Below are 13281 nucleotides of genomic sequence, written 5' to 3'. Positions count from 1 at the left end.
TGGACAGTCAAGTACAAGAGAACACCAGGACTAGCAAAAGATACTTGCTCATTTTGAAAAAGGAGGAAAGTAAATTTTCATTTCAGAAGATTAAATCTTTAACTCCAGGAGTATTTTAAAGAAGAAACTGAGTGTAAGGGTTAACCTGCTGCACTCAGAATCAGGGCATCCCTTGACTAAGGCCCCACATATTAACATGAGGAAAATGAGATGTCAGGCGAGTGCCAAAGAAGAAATCTCTGACAGCTACTGGATGAAACACAAAGAAAGAGATCCTTTCCATTTTAATCTTAGGCTTTGGTTTATCTGGATGAAATACATAGGTCTAATTCTTCGTTCTCCTCCTACACAGTCACATACACATTTATATACTACCTGTTGTCAGCACTGGGGCTCATCTGAGTCCTTGGAGAGCCAATTCAGTTTACTGAACTTGCAGAAATACAATACATTTCTGAGAAGCTAGCTTACTCTGGAACTTCTAAATTGATATGCAACAACTGACTCAAACAATGTTTCACACATACTACAAATAATCTTTCAATGTCATAAGAATGTGTATTCGAAATAACAAAGGAAGAATCTAATAGTTCCCCTACCCAGACGAGATCCAAGAGCCACTAGGATCCAGAGAAAAATGTGACACGGTACACAAATGTCACATCAACTGAGAGCAAGTATGTTTAATTTGTGTTTAATATCACTTCTGTTACTTCTGCTTCATCCATCTGGAAATTTAACCTGTCTTGGAATGATTCAAACATCCTAACTGAAGTGCAGAAGGGAAGACACTTCCAGCTAGTTCCCCAGACTGCACAAAAGTAAGGCAAACAGCACAGATGACAGTTTAAACTTGCTTGCCTTTGTTGTCAACAATTCTCCTGTTAACAGTTACCCCTGTTCTGTGCAATAATAAGCCTTTGCTCAATATGACTAAACTTTACTTCCAGTTATCTTGATCCTGTTTTTAAAAAAACCTTCTCCTTTTAAAAATTAGTTTTGACAACATTTAGATCTATGGGCTGTTTCTTTGGCTGAACTCCACTTGTTCTTTTTCTCTAAATTCTTTTTCTTACCAACAGGTTTTTACCTCCTTTGAGGAAAGGGAGATGTCTTTTTTAATATGTTAATGTATCAGAATGGGAGGAGTTTACTTACACCTATGAGCATATCTCATTACAGTATCTTATCTGCAATTGGTTATGATTAAAATAATTCCTCTTACACATAAACCTTTTGACATAAATTAAGTGGGAAAGATAAATTGTAATAACCTATTATTGTTCATAATAATTTTAATGACATAATATTTCAGGGACTGATAAAATTAGAAACATGCTGTGGAATTTGTCTGCATTAAAATGACACATTATTAAAATTTGCATTCAATTAAAAACATAAAAGCAAATGAGAATTATTCAATATACTCTATTCCCGGATCTATCCAAACCACATTATGGGTTCTCCTTCCTTATCTTCTAACATTAATAATTATTTACTATGCTGGTAAAATAGGGTCACCCATGGAAGTATAATATTAAGATTGTGTTTTGTCCTAGACCATCACTCAACAGGGAACCCAGTGAGGAACTGAGAGTCAAAAAGGGACTTTTCGTATCATAACATGGGAAGTGTGACAGAACCACACCTATCCACACGCTACTCCATCTATTTGCAAAATAGTGTACAGAGAATGCAGTCCTTCTTCCAAGCAACTGAATCCAGGACAAAGATTTTCATGGCTACAGTACTAAAATGATCTTGTCATGTGCCTTTGCATAGTCACAGTGGTCTAGAAGAAACAATGTCCTCAGACTGAACTCATGTAAGACAAACTCAGAAGACCTAAAGGCTTACCACTGGTGAATGGCTGTCTTGCCCCTACTGTACACTCAATGGTACCTAGGTAACCCTGGCTCTAGCTCGGTAGACACCCTTGTGTAAGTTGAATCAATCACAGAAAGGTCCAGCAAACAACAAAGCTGGTACAAAGGAGTGGGTAGAAATGTGTTGCTGGAAGCAGGGCAAGGAGCAAGGACACCCCTTTTCAGAAGCTGCAGTTACTAGATTGGCTCAGCTGTTTCTTTTAACTTCACCATAATAGATTGATCTCAGTTTAAAAAATAGACTTTTTTTTCCTCCATACTTATTCTGAAAATACATTAATGAAGCAGTCATTAATCACTGACATATACAGAAACAAGTAAACAATAAATGCAATTCCTTCTGCTCTGGTATCTTCAGTTCTATGCCTATCAATAAGACTTTTATCAATTAGATATTTTTTTCTGTCCTTTGGAAGATTTATTAGGAGCTCATTTTAGATAGGCAAATCAGTCACCAGCTGGCAAGCAGTACTGCTCTCCTGTTAACGTTAATGGATCATTTAGCAAAGCAGAGGTTTTTGGAATGTGTAATAAGAAAAAAAATCTGTAAGTGCATGACGTGCAAAACTACTCTGGGAGTGAGCAATATGAAAAGAAGTAACTCTCCGCACCACTCTTTGCACCAGTCTTCTAAATCTCAGAAATTCTTCCTAAAATCTGTCAGAATGGCGCAGGCTTATGATTATAGCTCACTCAGACCGGTTCTGCATAGGGAAAAGAGGAAACGGATAGTCCTAAGGAACAGAATTGGCTCAGAAAAAGATTTAGCTAGTGCCACAGCTTGTGCAAATGAGAAGGAAGAATCGTATGATCAGGGATGGAAAGGAGAGTTTTGTAGTGGTGAGCTATTGGATGAACTCATCATGCCTCTTGGAAGCATAGAAGTTTCAATGCCAAGCTTTACATCAGCTCATGGATTTATTTGACCCAGAACTAAAAACTTGTTAGCTGCTAGACTTAAGAATGTTGTCTATTCAGATGGTTGCAAAACTTTTAAACTTTTTGCTGTCTTGAAGTTAGAGATGAAAGTCCAAACCAGCCAAATTAATTTCCTTAAAGACATTTACACATTGAACGGAATCTGTCATGAAAGAACCTGTGTGTCTTGCAACATAATCTGCACCCTTCTCAGAAGAACCAAGTATGTTAATGAATATGTTAGCTTAAAAAGCAGGTTGAAGATGACATATTTTGACTGTAGTACAAGAATTAACGGGAGAATTACTTTGAAACCACTTATCATTCTGACTTCTCTGCCAAACCTGTTGTGATGGGTTGCAGTGAAACAAATTTGATTAAATGAAAGATGCTAATGCATAATCAAATATTAAGAATAATTCTCAACCTACTTACAGGTATTATATTGGCAAAAAAGCTATACATCCCAAATTGCCAATGTGAGCCACAAGCAGCTATCAAATATTTCAAAGTAGCTCCTTACTTCAACTAACCAGTTTTAAGTAGGGACAGGGAATGCTAAGTAGTCCCAAACCCCTGGCTACAGGAGAAGTAGAATCAGCAGAATTTTGTGAAACTAGCATTGGTGATTCCCCTGGGAGTCAGCTGCATGCCCAGCTGAGCTTTGTTCTGCAATGAAGCACTGGGATCTCTGAGAAATAGCTACCCTCTTCTGGAAATGAGTTACTTACAGAGTTTCTAGATTCACTTGTTGCAAGTGCATGACAAGGATCCTACAGTTCTCTGTCACACAAACATGTTATGTAAATCTCTAAGGTTAGGAAGTTGGTCCACCTTTATATCAGATTTATAGGTTTCGTAAATGAACACTTACCCTGAAACGTACTAAGGTCATTAGAGGGGGTCCCTTATTTGGCTTCAGGGAACCAGCAATCTGGAGCAACAGCTTAGAAAAAAAAGAAACACAAAAGTAACAGTCACTAAGTGTGCTGAATAAAGTTTAATGGTGAGTTCCTGAACAAAGAAAGGTCAATCTTCTAACTGTGAATGAAAAACATGGGAAAATACAAGAATTTTATCATATAGATAAGATGGAAATACACAAATAATAATGATCCAACATACAAAGAGTTATTACAAACAAAATGGTACGTCATCCAGGTACCTATAATGAGATTAAAGGTAAGCCAACTCCAACAATTCTGGTATACAAAAGGGATGATGTATTAGCTGCCACTACCTGAAGAAGAGATTGTAAAAAGCACATTAGTAATGAATATTAATGTAATCTGGTAATTTTTCATGCTTCATCAGAATTCAAACACATTTTATATTGATTACATTAGTGTACTAAAAGTTATCATCACAAGTACAAACAAGAATGTGATTGCTGTTTATATATTTATATATGTTTATATATTTATAATAGGTTAGTTCCTGCCCAGTCACCCTACTTCTTATCACATATGTATTTATTAGTGATATGCTTTAAACTCATTGACCTGTAAGAATGAGCAGGAACAAACATTTTTCTCTCTTTTTAATTCATGCAGCAAAATCCATTCCTTCCATTTTGATTAGTAACAACATTCACCATTTCAAACACTGAATACTTCTCACTCACCTGTTCAAAACCACAAAAAGGACAAGATACGAATATCAGATAAGTAAAAACTTGCTCTCAATATCATTTGTGTGGTTTCTAATGACAGTTGAGTCTCAGGTAAAGCAGAGTTCTCGATGACATGAAAAGAATGGAAATAGTAGAAACAGGTAAATTAAAAATATCCCTATTAGAAAATGAAAGGCTTGTTTTCAGTGAAGAGCATCTGGAATGGCTATATGCTTTTAAGACACAGAAGAATGACTTGTTTAAGCTGGTGAAGGGTTTAGAGCACAAGCCTTATGAGGAGTGGCTGAGGGAAAAGGGGTTGTTTAGCCTGGAGAAAAGGAGGCTGAGAGGAGACCTTATTGCTCTCTATAACAAGGAGGTTGTAGTGAAGTGGGTGTTGGTCTCATCTCCCAAGTAACAAGCAATAGGACAAGAGGAAATGGCCTGTAGTTGTGCCAGGGAAGGTTTAGATTGGGTATTAGGAAAAATTTCTTCACCAAAAGGGTTGTCAAGCACGGGAACAGGCTGTCCAGGGAAGTGGTTGAGTCACCATCCCTGGAGATATTTAAAACTTGTGTAGATGTGCTGCTTAGTGACATGGTTTAGTGGTGGACTTGGCAGTGTAAGGTTATTGGTTGGACCTGATGATCTTAAAGGTCTTTTCCAACCAAAATTATTCTATGAATTTCAGCTAATCTGGTATCCCCGTAAAGTATGCAAGCTAGGAAGCACAGGAGATACTCAAATCCTTGAAACTACTAGATTAGTTCTTTCTTGTTACCTTATTGCCTAATGAGACATAACTTTAATTCTTTCTAAGAATGTAAATGAAAGAATACTCAGGTGCCCTAATGATGAGTACCAATTAGTTACATGTATCAGATATTTATTGAATGGCTCTTTTGTTAAATTGAGTAGTAATACATGCAAGAAAACAAATAATTCCTTGATTACCATTGTAAAAATCTGGAACAGACCACTGATCCTAATATGTCAGACCAATTAACCCCCAATTGTCCTTGAAGTAATCAAACTCATAAGTTGTGTAGAAATACATTATTTTACCTGGCTTTTTTTTTTCATGTTGGAAATTAAACTTGCTGTTGGAAACGCATGATTGAAAACTGTAAGAGTGAAATAATTCTCCCACTAATAGCAAGGACAATGATTTGAAGATAAGCATTAATCTGCATAGACTGACACACAATCATTTTGCCCATGTACTAAGCCAATTTAGACAGGCAAGGTGCATTAACACTCCTGGTAATGATGTTAACACTGAGCTTAATGTGGCGTCCAGTTGGCTTGGAGCGTGAGCCTAAGACTGAGTAGAAATTAGAAAAACATTCTTGTCACATGGAAGATGAGACAGTCACTAGTCACAAATGACTAGATCTGTGTTTGCTGGTAAGTAGGTGTAAGCAGTCAGTTCTGCAGAATAGAATGGTAAAACTTGCATGAAGAAACGGAAAACAAACAAGCTTCTCCACATGAAGTATTTTAGCTGAACTCTACGCAGAGATTTTTAAGTGCTTTGGCAGACAACTATGACAAGCATTTATTGCTATTTGCATTGGTTTCACATATGCTTCCCTGACTGCTGCACATGCAAGATACCTGTAAAGTCTTATCACTGAGAACTAAGAAATGAAAGAATAGATGTGACTTTTTAAATTTCACAGTTTTTCAAAAGAAAAATTGTGGTCACCAAGCCCAAATTCCTGACTTTGCAACAGATAATCCTTGCTGCAAGGAGCACAAAATCCAAGCATTTTTATGGTAACTGGTTCTAGGGTGGCACTTGTTTCTAACAAGCTATTTCATAATTTCAGCAAGAAATATTTTTCCTTTCCATCCTGTCTTAAAACAGCACGGCACAAAATATCTTATGACCTGCTTTAGTTTGTTATGAATAGCCTTAATCAGCCTGCAGCTTCCATCAAATCACTTTAAAAAGGGAGTCAAAACTGTGGTATACTGCTGATTTGGATGACCATGCGTTTGGGCTTTTATCTAGTAGAAATATTTAGAAAAAAATGTGTTAAAATACTCCAGTTATCTCACCACTTTCTAGTTATTTACTCTTCACTCTTTATATTCATTCCTTTAAACAAATCTGACTTCATCTTAATCATATTCACTAAAGCATATAGACTTTATGATTCTCTGATAATGCCATTAGTACCTATAAACTATTGCCATCTCCCAGCCAGAGCAGAATTTTTGCTGTTGTCCCCAGAAAATTCTGTCCCCAGATCTGTACAGGTGCTTAACATGACAGTGAAGACTTGAACTGTTTTACATCTTTCAGTGTTCTGCTCCAGACCCTAGGGTACACCCAGATTCACAGCTGGTAAATGCCACCTGCAAAAAGTGCAGAAATGGCCTTGGCAAGATCCCACTTTCCGGATGGTCTTATTTTAAGGAACAAATTGATTTTTTAGAAGTTATATAGTGTCTGGTTAACTGGTGGAAGAAAACAGCTGAGTAATTAATGTACACAATCACCGGAAATTAATCCCTGTATGTGAGGCTCTTCAGTGACCCAAACCTGATAGAGTAGTCCTAGCATTACTCGCTCCTGACCACTATTACACAGGGCTCAATCAGAACTTCATAGCTGCAGCAACTTCCAATTTTCTGTTGTCTCCAAAATGAAAAGACGAAAAAAAAAAGGAAAAAAACCCTCACCTTTATTTTTTACTAATTCTTCACTGCAATGGAGAATACAGATCTGAAATAAGTCCCAAACATTCCAGATTTTTTCTTTTCTCTAGACACAAAACACAACACAGTAGGCTATACACTTGGTGTTACAACCAGAAGAAGATTTTAGAATTCTGAAATGACCTCTCAGGTCTCTCAATTATTTTTGGCTTTGTATCATCAGTCTGCAAAATCATCCCTTTTTATTGAAATGAACGGTTAGATTGGTTGAGTGAAGGAAATATACTGCTACTTAAATGAGGAAAGACCAAGAGAGCTGAGGCTTAGTTTAGAAAAGAAGGCTCAAGGGAGATCTTCTCAAATGTTTACATATATCTGAGTGGTGTATAGAACCATAGAATGATTTGGGTTGAATGGAACCTTCAAAGATCATCCAGTCCAACACCCTCCTGCCATGGGCAGGGACATTTTTCACTAGATCTGATTGCTCAAAACCCCGTCCAACCTGACCTTGAACACTTCCAATGACAGGGCATCCACAACTTCTCTACGCAACCTGCTCCAGCATCTCACCACCCTTGTCATAAAAATTTTCTTCCTTGTGTCTTATCTAAATCTACCATCTTTCAATTTAAAACCGTTGCCCTAGTCCTGTCACTACAGGCCTTGGTAAAAAGTCTTTCTTATTAGCCCCCTTTATATATTGAAAGGCCGCAATAAGGTCTCCCCAGAGCCTTTTCTACTCCAGGCTGAACTACTACAACTCCCTCAGCATTTCTTCACAGGAGAGGTCATCCAGCCCTTTGGTCATCTTCATGGTCTTTCTTCGGACATGCTCTAACAGGTCCATGCCTTTCTCGTACTGAGGACTTCACAGCTGAACACTGTACTCCACATGCAGTCTCATGAGAGCAGAGTAGAGGGGCAGGACCACCTCCCTCAACCTGCTGGTCACGCTTCTTTTGATGCAGCCCAGGATACAGACAGCTATGGTGCTTGTGCAGAGTTTATGAAATTAATTACAACACTGTTCTAAACCTGCTAAATAAAGCAGGGCCAAGGAGAGAGCTAAAGTCTACCACACTTCCTGCTACAGTTTTCAACTGTACCAACTTGCACCCTCCTACATAAGGCCAGAACACAGTTCAAGGGATAGCATACACCAGGGACCACTCCCAACAGCGACTCTAGAGAAAAATGTAAGGTTTCACCCCCTTCTCCACTACATAGCCATCAACAGGTCCTCATGACACAGCCTAATCACAAAAACCATACTCTTTGTTCCAATTTGTGGAAGCACCACTATGAAATAATACAAAGACTGTGCTGCCTATCATACACGTCGAACTAAAAAAAGAACCATAAAATTACTATTTTGTCTTAGAGCTACCAGAGCATCACATGTGGTCAGAGGTACTGTGGATATGAACATTTTATGCCACTAGGCGTAGAAAAGAGCCTCTGGCCGTACTTAGCAATACGGACACAACCAAAGAAACAAACTGGCTCCTCCAGCCTAGCTCTCCACAGTCATAGGCATCTGTGAAAGTAGTACCCAGTCCAGAAGAGTCCACAGAACATACACAACAAACTCAGAATCTTTATAAAAAAATGTAAGACCTACAGATACATACCAAGGCAAGAACTATAAGGTTCCACAGGAACGGAGCAGGCAAGATTGAGACAACGTATTTCTGATTTACTTAAGATATACATTACATTACAGTCCTGAATAATCCTAGGAAATTGGCATATTCCATGCTACAGGCAAGCTAAAACCAACTGCTAGTCCTTGTCAATTTACTCATTGCACTCATAATGAGACTGATACACCTGCCTTAACCGGTAAAAAACGGACTGAGTAAGGAGAAATCTATGTAAATTGTTCCATACTATTTTTTTCATTAATCCTGTTGACTGGGGAATGTTCTTGTCACTTGTTCTTAGACACTTCTCAGTGTGCTTCAATTTATTAAGCATTGCATGCTTATGGCTTATTTGGACATCAGAGTTTCTAAGGTCCAAATTTTACCACTACTGCAGTAAGTTGAAATTTATTCTGAGTCATCCTATTGAAGCCATTTATTTCATAAGAAAAAAGAAGAAAACATTACTGGACCTACTAGCAAAAAGTGTCAAATTGGTTGCTTTGAAGGTGATAACAGGAAAAAAAAAAAATCTGACTCCAATTTTGAAAGTTATTTAAGGAGGTTCCATTTATTTGGCCCTGACGCTTTTCAAATTTTACTTTTGAGCTTTTTTCTTGTACCCTAAAAAAAGTAAATTAAACCACTTAATGTTAATTTCAAAGTAACTGATATGACTTTAATCGATTGATGAGTTATACTAGGTTAGCAATAATATATTTTCCATTTCCAGAAACTGATCAAGAATTGAAAAATAGCTTACATGGGTGATCAGCCAGATTATAATGGTGACAAAACTAGGCCCTAAACAGGTAACATAGAGAACGGCAGGTTAACAGTCTAAAGTAGATCAAATAAAAAGGTAAGGTGCTTGAGCTGCAAAACTTCTTATAATATAAGGAACAATTATGTTTACTACAAAAAATGAAATGAAGAAAAAAAATCTTTAAAAAATATCTCATAATAAGCAGAAATAACACTAGGAAACTGACATAGAATGTGAGGAAACAGCATAAAGCTGTGTTGGGGAAGTTCAGATTAGGTGTTAGAAAAAAGTGTGTCACAGAGAGTGGTGAACCACTGGAACAAGCTCCCCAGGGAAGTGGTCATGGCCCCGAGCCTGTCAGCGTTCAAGAAGTGTTTGGACAATGCTCTTTGACATATGGTTTAACTTTTAGGTTGCTCTGTGTGGAGTTAAGAGATGGACTCAGTGATCCTCATGGGTCCCTTCCAACTCAGGAAATTCTACGATTCTGATTTTGGATTCAGAGTACAGGTATTTCAAATTACAAGGGTATAATCTAAATAAAGGTGCTATTTAATGCACAGGAATTAAGAGAAAAAGGCACAAAAGTCAGATGTTAAACACAATGATGGCTATGAATGTTGCAACTGCTTTGTCCTTTGATTCTCTTTTATTCCTTCTTGCTAAGATCCCTTATTCCATAAGCAGGCAAAGATATGCTATATAAATCTATGTTTCAGGAATACCATAGTAATAACACATCTGCACATGAACATAATTATATACATCCTGACCATCTGTCCCCCTTCACAGTACCTGCACAGATTTTACAATTATCAGTTCTTAAGCTAGTGCCAATATGAAGTTGTATTCATCTTACCTAGCTCTCACAGTACAGATTTGTAATGAGCTTACTTTCGCAGACCTTAATGTGAGAAGATCAGATTCTGTTTAAGAGTTTCTTTTTTTCTGTTTATTCTAAGAAATTCATCGCTATTCAGAATCAGGCTTTTTATCTGTTGGAGTTTTTTTTGTCAAGAGGCTAAAAATCTGAATCATGGTTTAGTCATTAATCCAAGTCCCAGAAAACCAACAGAAAGTCTCCCTACTGATACTGAAAGGAAATGTATCAGATTCATAGTCAATATAATGCAAATATTTTGGAAAGACAAACAGGAATAAAACCAGCTAGACAATTAGTGCTCAAGAGAGTTTGCCTTTAAACCAGTTTTTTAGAAGGCAGGCAGTACAGGCAGGTAAAAAGGCAAGACACTTTCATGGCTAAAGATGGTCATGCATACCTTTTCTGTAATATAGCAACATAGTTACAATTTAGAGGACTTTAGGGACTACTTTATTAAATTTGAGTATAAGCTTGCTCTTTTAAACTGAAACTTGGTAAAAACTGATTGGCTACATTCACAGCCCATAAACATCACAGCTTAAAATCTTCCTACACCATCTGAAATACTAAGGAAGTCCAGCAAGTTAAAATGTATTTTATTTTCTATGCACTTTTTCCAGAATGTAATTACTTTTTCATCACCAATAAATAAAATATTTAAAGTTAATCGTTTACAAAGGGTGGCAAACGAGTTTGCTTAACAAACTTTGCTGCATCTACATGTGATGAAAGGAAGACAACAGCAAAAATTCCGCTCTGGCTGGGAGATGGCAATAGTTTATAGGTACTAACGGCATTATCAGAGAATCATAAAATAGTTTGGGTTGGAAGGGGCCTTTAAAGGTCCCTCTAAAGGGACATCTTCAGTCAGTGCAGACCGTGACCGTTCACATTTCACGCACAGAAATACAAACGCGACCATTTCTCCTTTTCTGTCTTTCCTCTTTATTGCTTTCACAACCCAACAGCCCTGCCCTTCACCCTCCTGCCTGCTGCCTGCAGTACGCCTGCTCACGTCTTCTCTGCTCCACACCGGCGAGCGCGAGCTGCCCACCCTGAAAGTGCAGCCCAGCCGTGTCGTCAGGGCCATTATCAGGGCTGCGACTCCCGTTTCGAGCACCACCTCCGCTTCCGCGGACAGCCCCATAGGTCCTGTACTTGCGGTAGCGCACGACAGCTCCAGCTAACTACCTGATGCGTCACTCTGGGGCTGCAGCACGCTTCGCCGCGGCTTACGGCGTCACCCCGCTTTACTTCCGTGAGCGGCGCCTGCAGAAGCTGGTCCGCAGCTCCAGGCCTGGCGATACCTCCTATCGCCCCGCACGCCCTCAGCGTAGGGAACAAGTTGCTTCCCGCACCTCAAGCGCCGGGTGGAATGGAAGTAGCAACGGCGAAGAAAGCCCCAGCCCTATAGCTGCGACCGCAACGGGCAGCCGCCACCACGGCCGCCAGGAGCGGAGCCCAGGCCCAGCCACACACCGCGAAGACAACAACTCCCCCCGCGCTACGCCCTCGGCGTTCAGGCAACGGCAAGGCCGTACACTACCCACCTCCTTCCGCCCTGGTCACGCCTCCGGCAGGTTCCGATTGGCTGTAGAAAAGCGGAAGGCTGGACGGCGGCACGGCACTTACCTAGTGTGTCAGGCGGAGGTGGAGAGAGGGTAGTAGAGGGGAAAAGCGGGAGGGTCTGCTTGCCGTATTGGCACTTTGGTAACTGCCTCGCTGCCTCGCGGGAGGGGGCAGAGGAGAGGGAACGGCCGGCGGTGGCGGTTCTCCCTCCCTTGCTGACGGTTCAGTCCGCTGATCGGGAGGAGGATGCTCTCTGCAAGGACCAAGCTGGCGCTGGCGTCCTCCCCGCCTCTTGTGGTTGATACGGTTGGTCAGGCTATGACCCTTATCTCTGTTGCTTGCCTGTGAATTGGTGGGCATGGTCTATTGCACCACCGCCGACTTTAATCCTTGAGTCGGCATCTTCTGAAGCTAGTTTCAACTTCCTGTATCCTCATTCACAGGGGAGAAAGTTAGAGATAACTTCGTACTATCTTAGTACTTCCTCGATTCTTGCTTGCTGCAAATTTGAGGGACAAGCATTACCGTAATACAGTAAAAGTTTAACTGACGTCACTTTTCCCCTGATCAAAAAATCATAAATGACTTCACAGTGGTTTATGTCAGAAGAGCATTTAAGTCAGGTTTGGGGGTTTTTTTGCACCATAGATAACTGTTCTCTCCAAATACTTAGTCATAAGCAGTGTTCTGTGTTTTGCCAAGAAATGCAGCTAGTAAATGCTACTCTCAAGCAGAAGAAAATGCAGATACTGTTCTGTTGGTCCAGAGTCACCACAAAAAACCAAACCACGACCACCACAAGAACATGCTAACTGACTTTTAACTACTGTATACACTCTACACTAGAACAGCTATAGTTTGCTGATTGGTTGAGTCTCTTGTCATCTTGCACTTTAGGTAGTAGTTTATTTGTGTGCTCAAGGGATGTAAATCTCTGTAAAATCAAAATGTGTAACTCATTGTTCAGAAGTATGTATATTAGACAGAGATACTGCATGGGAGAGACAGCCTCTTAAATATGTGATTTCTTAATATGCTAAAGAATAATTAATAGTTGATGTATGATGGTGTCTTGTCTTCATTTTCATCTTTCCTCACTGCTCTTCTTTATCTTTTCCTACTTTGGTATATCTTCCTACTTTGCACTATCTTTGGCATTCATCACCAATTCAATTTGCTAACCCAGTAAAGAGCTATTGCATAATTCTGGTTTTGTTGTCCATTACATGAAAGTTGATTAAATCACTGCCAGAGTCAATACAGAATAAAGTAACAGGAGCACATAGCTGGAAAGAAAGTGGATGTGGGAGAGGCAGGACTTAAAGTTTCTTAAC

General features: G+C 39.4%; 1 long non-coding RNA gene across 1 annotated transcript in view; it reads right to left on the bottom strand.

Moving 5' to 3' along the window:
- Positions 1 to 12226, bottom strand: part of LOC142600489 (uncharacterized) — a 33009-nt gene extending 20783 nt beyond the window's left edge. Inside the window, exons 1-2 of the long non-coding RNA XR_012833994.1 lie at positions 11929 to 12226; positions 3679 to 3750 (exon numbers count right to left, since the gene is read on the bottom strand). This is a non-coding gene — a long non-coding RNA (uncharacterized LOC142600489). The remainder of the gene's footprint in view (positions 1 to 3678; positions 3751 to 11928) is intronic.
- Positions 12227 to 13281: the final 1055 nt, after the last annotated feature.

Source organism: Balearica regulorum, chromosome 2 (assembly GCF_011004875.1).
Source record: "Balearica regulorum gibbericeps isolate bBalReg1 chromosome 2, bBalReg1.pri, whole genome shotgun sequence".
NCBI classification, from domain to species: Eukaryota; Metazoa; Chordata; class Aves; order Gruiformes; family Gruidae; genus Balearica; species Balearica regulorum.
The sequence above is the reverse complement of the archived record's forward strand: the minus strand, read 5'-3'. Positions and strand labels throughout refer to the sequence as shown.